The sequence below is a fragment of the Giraffa tippelskirchi genome, chromosome 2 (assembly GCF_054371585.1).
Source record: "Giraffa tippelskirchi isolate mGirTip1 chromosome 2, T2T-mGirTip1v1.2.pri, whole genome shotgun sequence".
NCBI classification, from domain to species: Eukaryota; Metazoa; Chordata; class Mammalia; order Artiodactyla; family Giraffidae; genus Giraffa; species Giraffa tippelskirchi.
In genome coordinates, this window is record NC_137276.1 from 233418794 (window position 1) to 233430131 (window position 11338).

At 43.5% G+C, this 11338-nt stretch overlaps 1 long non-coding RNA gene across 1 annotated transcript; it reads left to right on the plus strand.

Moving 5' to 3' along the window:
- The first annotated feature begins 748 nt into the window (after positions 1-748).
- LOC145539347 (uncharacterized) lies at positions 749-6996 on the plus strand. The gene is made up of 2 exons (XR_014077732.1): positions 749-913; positions 5289-6996. It is a non-coding gene; the product is annotated as an uncharacterized LOC145539347 (long non-coding RNA).
- Positions 6997-11338: the final 4342 nt, after the last annotated feature.

An 11338-nucleotide genomic window follows, 5' to 3' on the forward strand; every position in this document is an offset into this window, starting at 1 on the left:
CCACTTAAAAACAGAACTACCAGATGATCCAGCCACTCTGCTTCTGAGTTGATAGCCAAAGAATTAGAAGCCGGGTCTCACAGAAATATTTGTACACCATGTTCACAGTAGCGTTATTCACAATAACCAAAAGGCAGAAGCAACCCAAATATCTGTTGATGGATGAACAAAGTATGGTATGTACATAAAATAGAATCCTAATTTTATTTCCTTCCTCAGGTAGGAAGGAAGTTCTGTCACATGCTACAACATGGATGAAGCTTGAGGGCATTATGCTTAGTGAAATGAAGCAGGCACAAAAAGACAAAACTTGTATGATTCCACTCATCTGAGGTATCTAAAGTATTCAAATTCATAGAAACAGAAAGTAGAATACAAGGCTGGGAAAAGGGAAATGTTATTTAATGGGTAGAGAGTTTCAGTTTTGTAGGATGAAGTTCTATTTCACAGCAATGTGAGTATAGTTAACACTATTGACCTGAACTCTTACAAATGGTTAAAATGGTAATTTTTTTCTTTACCAGTTAAAAAAGCTGGTAAACTGGTGTGATGCACCTTAATTGGCTTAATAATTCTTCTACTAGTCATTCAGACCAGAAGTCAGCAAACTGTTTCTTAAAGGACCAGATAGTAAATATTTTAGGCTTTTTTGGCCATAGTCTCTGCTGTTACAGCAGGAAGAAGATGTGAACAGTATGTGCTTGGGGGTGGCTGTGCTTCGGTACAACTGCATCAGTAAAAGCAAGAGGAGGAATTTTCAGAAGATGGCGGAGGAATAGGACGGGGAGACCACTCTCTCCTCCACAAATTTAGCGAAAGAACATCTGAATGCTGAGCAAACTTCACAAAACTACTTCTGAAGGCTGGCAGAGGACGTCAGGCATCCACAAAGAGCGCAGTATCTTCAAAAGAGGTAGGAGAAATTATAAAAGATAAAAAGAGAGACAAAAGAGTTAGGGACGGAGACCCGTCCCGGGGAGGGAGTCGTAAAAGAGGAGAAATTTCCAAGCACCAGGAAATCCTCTCACCGGCAGGTGTGGGGGAAGATTTCTTATCTCGGAGGGCAACGTAACTGGGAGAAAAAATAAATAAAACCCACAGATTACGTGCCTAAAGCAACTCCCAGCAAAGAACCCCAGACGTTCGCATCATCCGCCACCAGCAAGTGGGGGCTGAACGGAGAGGAGCGGGCGGCACTGCCTAGGGTAAGGACCGGGCCCGAGTGCCCTGAGGGCAATCTGAGGGAGCTAACGTGAGATAGTAACCTAAACTGTGGGACAGCGAGAGAGAGAGAACTATCCCGCGAAAAGCCCAACTCTAAGGCACTGCCGGCCCGCTCACAGAACAAAGGACTGAGCGATACTAGAGGAGAGCTAGCCGGCTGCGGACCGCCCCATCCCCCGCCGGACACAGCAGGCAGGCAGGGCCAGCCAAAGCCGGAAAGGGGCAAACTCGGCCCCAGAGAGGGCACCCCCTACCAAACTGCAAACAGGCTCCCAGTTTCTAAGCAAAGACTGCCTGAGATCCCGGAGGGTCGACAGCTGCCGGGAGGGTCGCAGCCAGAGACCAGCTCCCCAGAACCGACACAAAGCACACCGGAGCCGGGCGCGCCGGTAAACCGAGGCGGGGACCAGGGAGGTGATAAGCCGCACCGCCCCAACAGGGGAGAGTGTGCTCGCCAAACTCCTGGCCGCCCGAGCAGCTCCGACCGGGAACGGCACAAGCCGCGGGCGAAACCGAGTCTGCGCCTTTGTGTAGTAACCGGGAGCCTGAACCTGAGCGGCTTAGACCTGGGAAGTGCACACAGCTCAGGGCCCGCTCCCCGGCCGAGTAACCTGAAGCCTGAGCAGGGTAGACGGGGAAAGCACACACGCCGTGAACGGGGGCGAACCCAGTGTGGCCGAGACACTGCGAGCTCACCACACACACGCCAGGTTTGCAGTGTTCCTCCCTCCCCACAGCACGATTGAACAAGCGAACCTAAAGAGACCACCTCCACCCCTCTGTTGCAGGGCGGAAATTAGATACTGAAGAGACCTCCAAACAGAAGCCAAATAAACAGAGGGAAGCGTCTTGGAAGTGACAGGCCAACAGATTAAAATCCCTGTAGTTAATACCAACTGCATTGAAAGGGACCTATAGATCTTGAAAAGTATAAGCAAGAACAAGGATCTATCTGAAACTGAGCAGACCCCACACTGCTCACAATAGCGCCAGAGAAAGTCTGGGATATATATTTTTTTACTATTATTATTTTTTTTTTTAATTAAAAAAAATTTTTTTTTCTCTTTCCTTTTTCTTCAAGTCCTCTATTACACCTTTAACTTTCATTTTCATAACCCACTATTAACTTGCAAAAAAAAAAAACCCTATTTTTGAAGCAAACTGCATACATATATCTTATACCTTTTGTGTTTTCTTTTTTTACTGTTTTCTTCCTGTTTTACTTTTTTTACTGTTTCTTTTTCTACTGTTTTACTGTTTTTTTTCTTTTTACACTGTTTCCTTTTTTTCTTCTTTCTTTTATATTGTAAGTTTTATAAGAGTCTAACCTCTACTCTAGATTTTTAATCTTTGTTTTACATATTTGATATCAATTTTGTACATTTAAGAACCCAATCTTTAGGACCCATTTTTACTCAGGAGTGTGATCACTGGCCTGATTACTCTCTCGCCCTATTGATGCTCTTTCTTCTCCCCCAGGGAACCTCTATCTCCCACCCTCCTCCTTCTCTTCTCAACCCAATTCTGTGAATCTCTGAGGGTGTTCTGGGTACCGGAGAACACTTCAGGCACAGGATACTGCCCAGATCTCTCTCTCCCCTCTTGATTCCTCCCTTTCTACTCATGCTCACCTCTATTACCTTCCTCCCCCCTCTCTATGTATCTCTGTGAACCACTCTGAGGGTTCCAAACTGTGGAAAGCACAGAGGGAAGTGCTTACTGGCTAGATTGCTCTCTCCACATTTGAATTCCCCTCTTCCCCTCCTGGTCACCTTACCCCCCCCCACCTCATCTCTCCATGTAACTTAGTGAACCTTTCTGGGTATCCCTCACTGTGGAGAATCTTTTCACCATTAACCTAAAAGTTTTATTATTGATGCTGTATGGATGGAGAAGTCTTGAGGCTACTGCAAGAATAAGACTGAAAGCCAGGGGAAACATTAAATAATAAGAGACCATCCAACAGCCTCCACATATACACTGAAACCAAGCTCCACCCAAGAGCCAATAAGTTCCAGAGCAAGACATACCACACAAATTCTTCAGCAACGCAGGAACATAGCCCTGAGCATCAATATACAGGCTGCCCAGAGGCACACCAAATCCACAGACATCTCCAAAATTAATACTGGTCACTCCATTGCACTCCAGAGAGCAGAAATCCAGCTCCACCCACCAGAACACCGACACAAGCTCCCCCAACCAGGAAGCCTTGACAAGCCACCTGTCCAACCCCACCCACAGTGAGGAACCTCCACAATAAAGAGGAACTTCAAACTACCAGAATACAGAAGGGCCATGCCTAACACAGCAATCTAAACAAGATGAAAAGGCAGAGAAATACTCAGCAAGTAAAGGAAAATGAGAAATGCCCACCAAACCAAACAAAAGAGGAGGAGATAGGGAATCTATTTGAAAAAGAATTTAGAATAATGATAATAAAAATGATCCAAAATCTTGAAAGCAAAATGGAGTTACAGATAAATAGCCTGGAGACAAGGATTGAGAAGATGCAAGAAATGTTTATCAAGGACTTAGAAGAAAAGCAGGAGGAGGGCTGGATTTGACCAATGGTCAAATCATTTGTTGAGCCCGGGTTTAGACTGTTTCTAAAATTTCTAGTATTCTAATATTATAAAAATGCTGCGAATGAATGTATTGTGGAAAAGTCTATATATATTATTTATATAATATATATATACTTTCTTAAGAAAAGTTTTTTTTTTTTTTCAATTGGCTTCTGCTTCATTGTCTATGCTAAAGCCTTTGACTGTATGAATCACAACAAACTGTGGAATATTCGTAGTGGGAGAGCAATACCAGACCACCTTACCTGCCTCCTGAAAAGCCTGTTTGCAGGTTAAGAAGCAACAGTTAGAACAGGATATGGAACAACGGACTGGTTCCAAATTGGGCAAGGAGTACATCAAGGCTGTATATTGTCACTCTGCTTATTTAACTTCTATGCAGAGTACATCATGGGAAATGCTGGGCTGTATGAAGCACAAGCTGGAATCAAGAATGCCAGGAGAAATATCAACAACATCGTATATGCAGATGACACCACTTTAATGGCAGAAAGTGAAGAGGAACTAAAGAGCCTCTTGATGGAGATGAAAGAGGAGAGTGAAAAAGTTGGCTTAAAACTCAACATTCAAAAAACAAAGATCATGGCAAATAGATAGGGAAAATGTGGAAACAGTGTCAGATTTCATTTTCTTGGGCTCCAAAATCACTGTGGACAGTGACTGCAGCCATGAAATTAGAAGACTCATACTCCTTGGAAGAATAGCTATGACAAACCTAGACAGTGAGTTAAAAAGCAGAGATATCACTTTCCCAACAAAAGTCCATATAGTCAAGGCTATGGTTTTTCCAGTAGTTATATATGGATGTGAGAGCTGGACCATAAAGAGAGCTGAGCCCCGAAAAAAACGATGCTTTCGATCTGTGGTGCTCGAGAAGACTCTTGAGAGTCCCTTGGACTGCAAAGAGATCAAACCAGTCAATCCTAAAGGAAATCAACCCTGAATATTCACTGGAAGGACTGATGCTGAAGCTGAAGCTCCAATACTTTGGCCACCTGATGTGAAGAGCTGACTCACTGGAAAAGATCCTGATACTGCGAAACATTGACGGCAAGAGTAGAAGGGGGTGACGGAGGATGAGATGGTTGGATGGCATCACCAACTCAATGGACATGAGTTTGAGCAAGCTCAGGGAGATGGTGAAGGACAGAGAAGCCTCGCACGCTGCAGTCTGCTGCACTCTATGGGGTCACAAAGAGTCAGACGTGACTTAGTAGCAATAACAATACATAGATAGATAGATGAACAAAGTGTGGCATATACATAAAATGGAATTTTATTTTATTTCCTTCCTTAAGTAGGAAGGAAATTCTGTCACCTGCTACAACATGGATGAAGCTTGAGGACATTATGCTAAGTGAAATAAGCCTATATATAATAGCCTATATATTATATATACCACATATACAGTAATACTATGTATATATAGTATCTTTTCTTAGGAAAGTATATATATTATATGCTTTCTCTTCTTAGGAAAGAATTCTACAAATGAAGTCAATAGAAGAAAATTATGGCTATTTCTAAGGTCCTTGATGCATATTCTTGGATACGGCTTGAAGCCGCTTTCTGATCCTGATTCAGCAACACCTTTGGACTCTGCCGAGGCAGTACCTGGAACAAAGCTCTCCTAAGTTCTAAAGCTGCACCACCCAGTTCAGCTCCCCAGCGTTGTCTCTGCCCCTCCAGATCTGCCAGGCCCTTTACCCTCGGCCAGCATGCCATCTATCTCCTGCCCAAACTGCCCACCAACCTGTGTGCTACCTTTTCCTTCCCAGCCCAACGAGTCAGTCTGCATGTGCAGAGACTACAGACATGGACTTACTCCAGCTCCTTCGGGAAACCCCTCTAAATGACAGCAAAAGGGTTCTGTGCTGCACAAAACCACACAGAGCCGATAGAACGCGGTGGGGCTTGAACACAGAAGGATGAGTGTCTGCTGACTTGTCGAGAGAAGCTGAATCTGAAGCCCATGGTAAGGAAAGGCAAGGAGCAACTCGGTCTGCACTGAGAACTCCCACAGGCTCTGTGGCCCAGGACTTGGTGGTACCAGCTGTTTCTGGAAGTGTGGGTGCAGAAGGGACTGAAAAACAGAAGGACTGGTCGGAAGTCAGTAAACAGCGCCCCTACCCCCAACCTCCTCCCCACGTTCACACAGCCAGACCACTGCATGTCCCCAAGCCCGCAACAAGACCAAACGGCTGAAAACACCAGTCTCTGGATAAAGGCACACCAGGCAGCCGTGAGGATGGGGAACCGGACTGGAGACAGCTGGACTACAGACTCTCACCGTGAACTGAGAGCAAGCTTACGTGCCAAGGGCTGAGAGCCTCCCCACTCTTTGCTGCTTGGCTCCCAGACCACGGCTAGCTAGGACGGTATCTCCCAGGCACATACTGGAAGATACTTTCTGGAGAGACCTAAAGATATAAAAATGCGGGTTACATAAAGCAACAGGTGGATTGCCATACAGAGAAGCCCACATTGTCAACTCCCCCTGATGCTCAAAGTTCTCAGCAGCTTTTTAGCTCCCCATTTTAAAATATGAATGGAAAACCAAGGATCACCACAAATCTGAGGAAAGCTCCTAACAATAAAGGTAGAGACCGAAACAGGAAAGGAAAAAAAAAAAAAAGGAAGTGGAGGGTGATGGGTGATGACTGGGCCTCTGAACATCCAGATAGGTTAAATATTATTTCTGAGTGTGTCTGTGAGGGTGTCTCTGGATGAGGTTAACGTTTGAATCAGCAGACTGAGTAAAGCAGATTGCCCTCCCCGTGTGGGTGGGCCTCCTCCAATCTGAGGGCCTGCACAGGATGAAAGCCTGAGTGAGAAAAGAACTTTTCTCTCTGCCTGTCTCCTCCTGCTTTCAGACTCAGGCTTGAACTTAAACATCACCAGTCTTGCTTCTCGGGCTGTTAGACGCAGACTGGAATTACCCTGTCTGCTCCCCTAGGCCCCCAGCTCGAAAACTGTAGACCCTGGACTTCCAGCCTCCATGACTGAGGAAGCCAACTCCTTATAGTAAACCAACCTCTCTCTCCCATTTATTTTTAAATTACTCATCTCTTTGCTTTGTTGTGAATTTCTCTATTCTCCTCCTGTTTTTCCCTCTTAAATGTCAGACATTTACTTGTTTTGCTGACAGTTTACATTATCCTTAATAAATCCCCCAATCCATCCATTTGCCTGTCTGTTAAATGTCTTCACTTGTTTGAGAAGATAAAGAACATCTAACTGTGTGTATAAAATCAAATAACAAAATTATAAAAAAACGCTGACTAAATAAAAAATATATTGTATATTTATATAATTATAAATATATATATTATTATATATACAATATATGTTATATATAATTATATATATTGGTTCTCTGTCACCAGAGAATCCAGACTAATACAGAGACTATACAGGGAGATGAAAACCTAAACCACACCTCTAAGGAGAAAAATTAGAATCAAAACTTATTCTTTCCCAATGAAAAATTAAATATTAAAGAATACGATTTTGTTAAATAGGGTTGAATTTTGGAGAGTCACAAATTATTGCAATATCTAACATTTTTGACTGACCTTCAAAGAACTGATTTTTGCTCCTTTGGGGGACAATACTGCCCCTGTGCAGAGTGTATGCCTTAGATCAGAGAGGACATCACTTCTGTGAAATAAGACTCAGTGGCTATTTTAAAAATGGACATTGAAAGAATAAAAAAGCATTCTTGGAAATTAAAATTATAAAAGCAGAAATATAAGAACTCAACGAAAGGATTGTGAGCAAGATCTCCCAGAAAGCAAAATGCTAAGAAAGAAGATGGCAGAGAAGGAGAGGACAGATTGCAAAATCATGGCATCAGTTCAGGGAGCTCCACATTTTACTAATGAAAGTTCCAGAAAGAAAACACAGGTGGGGTACGTGTGTGTTTGTTTTAGTGGTGAGGGATAATTAAATGAATAATTCGAGTAAATTTCCCCAAGGGACTGAAGAATATGCATTTCCAAACTCAGCAGCCAGGGAGAGTCGAGAGGAGCAGATGGAAATCCCGTTCCAAGGCACCTCCCCAAGACTCCAGAGCGCTGGGAGCAAAAAGACTGTCCTGAGATGCCTGTTCTCTCATTCCCGGGGGGGTCCTCTAGCTCCTGGTCGGTAAGAATCTCAAAGGCTGAAAAGGTTTTTCTAGTGGATTTGTCACAAAGATTTCAGTTCATTTAACCCAAGAGGTTTTGAAAGGAGTTCTGAGGACCAGATCACTTTTTCCCTTACTGTAGAAGCAATATATGTTCGTTACAGAAAACATGGACATTTCAGAAAAGAAGAAAAAGCATCAGCTATAATTGAAAAAAATCTGAACATTTATTTCTTTACCAGCATGGAGTATTCTTTCTCAAGCTTTATTCCTTTGATAGGAAAAAGGAGAGTCTCAATTAATTTGTGATTATTTCTAATTAGAGTTGACTGTATATTTTTTTGTTTTTGCTTCCAAACTTATTCATTTTTAATTGAAGGAGAACTGCTTCACAACATTGTGTTGGCCTCTGCCACACATCAACATGAATCAGCCATAGGTGTACATGGTTCCCCTCCTCTTGAGCCTCCCTCCCACCTCCCGCCCCTTCCCGCCCCTCTGGGTGGTTACAGAGCCCTGGTTTGAGTTCCCGGAGTCACGCAGCAAAGCCCCGTTGGTTATCTGCTTTACATGTGGAGTGTTTGTGCTTCCACGTTACTCTCTCCATTCATCCCTTCCCCCACCCTCCCCTCACCCGAGTCCATAAGTTCTCTGTGTCTTGCGTCTCCATTGTTGCCCTGTAAGTAGGCTCATCAGTACCATCTTTCTAGATTCCATGCATACGCATTTATATATGAATTTGTTTTTCTCTGACTTACTTCACTCTGTATAATAGGCTCTAGGTTCATCCACCTCATTAGAACTGACTCAAATGTGTTCCTTTTGTGGCTAAGTAATATTCCACTGTGAATATGTATATATATATATATACCACAGCTTCTTTATCCAGCCATCTGTCTATGGATATCTAGGTTGCTTCCATGTTCCAGCCATTGTAAATAGTGCTCCAATGAAGACTGTGGTACACGTGCCTTTTTCAATCCCAAATAGTGGGATTGCTTGGTCATATCATAGTTCTCCCAGTTTTTTGAGGAATCTCCATACTGTCTCCCATAGTGGCTGTATCAATTTATATTCCAACCAACAGTCCAAGAGGGTCCCCCTTTCTTCACACCCTCTCCAGAGTTTATTATTTGTGCTTCTTTTGATGCTGGCCATTCTAACCGGTGTGAGGTGATATCTCTTTGTAGTTTTTGATTTGCATTTCTCTATTGAGCCATGTTGAGCATCTTGTGTGTTTATTAGCCATTTGTATGTCTTCTTTGGAGAAAACTCTGTTGAGGTCTTTTTGCCCACTTTCTGTTGGGCTGTTTTTCTGGTATTCAGTTTTATGAGCTGCTTGAATATTTTAGAAATTAATCCTTCGTCAGTTGTTTCGTTATTTATTTTCTCCCATTCTGAGGGTTGTCTTTTCACCTTGTTTGTAGTTTCCTAGGCTGTGGAAAGCTAATTAGGTCCCTCTTGTTTATTTTTCTCTATTTCCATTACTTTGGGAGGTGAGTCACAGAGGATCTTGCTGTGATTGAATAGAGGTGACTGTATTTTTAGCAGTTATAATTCCTCTGGGAATTGTCTAGTTTTGATAGTCTTGATATTTTTCTCGATGTGCTTGGTAAGACATTCTAGAGTAGCTGTGTGCCACGTTCTCATCTTTACGGCCATCCCAGACCGCAGCATACGATGCTTCTGCTGTGAACGTGTGGAAATGCTCTTTCTAAGCGAGGCCAGTTGCCGCACTCGGGTTTCCGGTAGTCTGTCTTCCTGTTCCTCTTGCCTCTGGTGTTGTGGGGGTTTAGGTTCCTCTCTGTGTTGCTCTGGCTTAGTAAAGACATGGCCGGGGCTGCTCCTCAGCACGTGCCTGCACTCTCCTCCCTTCCAACCCTGTGCTTCAGCCACAGGGACCCCACGCGGCTCTCTGTCCAGCTGGCACCTGCTGAACACTAGCCAATGAAATGTCACACGTCGGAGAGGGGCAGAAAGCAAAAATGAAAAAAAAAAAAAAACCACAGCTAATTAGCTAATTTAATTTTGCTTTCAGTAGTGGAGCCTCAGAGAGGGCAATGGCACCCCACTCCAGTACTCTTGCCTGGAAATTCCATGGACAAAGGAGCCTGGTAGGCTGCAGTCCATGGGGTCGCTCAGAGTTGGACACAACTGAGTGACTTCACTTTCACTTTTCACTTTCACGCATTGGAGAAGGAAATGGCAACCCACTCCAGTGTTCTTGCCTGGAGAGTCCCAGGGACGGGGGAGCCTGATGGGCTGCCGTCTATGGGGTCGCACACGCTTCAGTCGGACACGACTGAAGCGACTTAGCAGCAGCAGAAGCAGCAGTGGAGCCTATTTAAGTTTCTGTTAAATATTTGTTCCTCAACAGCAAACTTGGTCCTGGAGTGTTTTACTCTCTTGGTGGACATAATTTATTTCACGATTTCCCCTCCCTTGATGGATGACTTTGAAATACGGAGCCAAAGGCTGTCAAAGTTTAACTGAATAATGTGTGAGGCAAACAAGTGTCCACGCTGCGGTTCCCTCTCTTGCTTTATACCCAGACAATCATAAAAACAAGTCTGCAGAACCATCGGAGGATGAGGATGAGGCCTTGTAGACCACTTCAGAGTCCACTGCCTAAAAATGTCGTCTTCAGTAGGCAAAGGAGAATGAACACTGGATAGAAGCACCCTTGCTTTCTCATCCCCACAGTGAGGCAAAAATTGATCTTATGAGCTCAAGTTGACCTAGAAAACATGTTTGTAAGATTTGCTCTTCCTCTTCAAAGACGATACAAATGGACACACTTTAAATGCAATTAAGATTGGGGCTGGGGAAGGCCAGCGGGAATATTTGGCTTCTAGCGCCACCTTGTGGTGGCTCATTCAAATTCCAGCCCCTTTCAAAGGGTCCTGCAGGACCGAATTTTTTTTTTTTTTTTTCTGCTGAAAAGACAGCCATGATATTTAACGTGGTGCTGGGCCACTGGGCCACATGGTCCAACAGACCTAAATTTATTCCGACCCTGAATTTTGTTAAATGTCCAATAATAAATGAGCTGGAGTAAGAATTTCTCTACTTGAAGATGAAGAAAAAAGGTCCTCCAGTGTAGTTATTTTAGAACAAGGCTCTTCTATTTATATAAGAATTGAGACTTATTAATAACCCAGCATATTTAAATAAATTGATGAAAAGTACTTTTAAGATCATGGCATCTGGTCCTATCACTTCATGGGAAATAGATGGGGAAACAGTGGAAACAGTGTCAGACATTATTTTTTTGGGCTCCAAAATCACTGCTGATGGTGATTGCAGCCATGAAATTAAAAGACGTTTACTCCTTGGAAGGAAGGTTATGGCCAACCTAGATAGCATATTTAAAAGCAGAGACATTACTTTGCCAACAAAA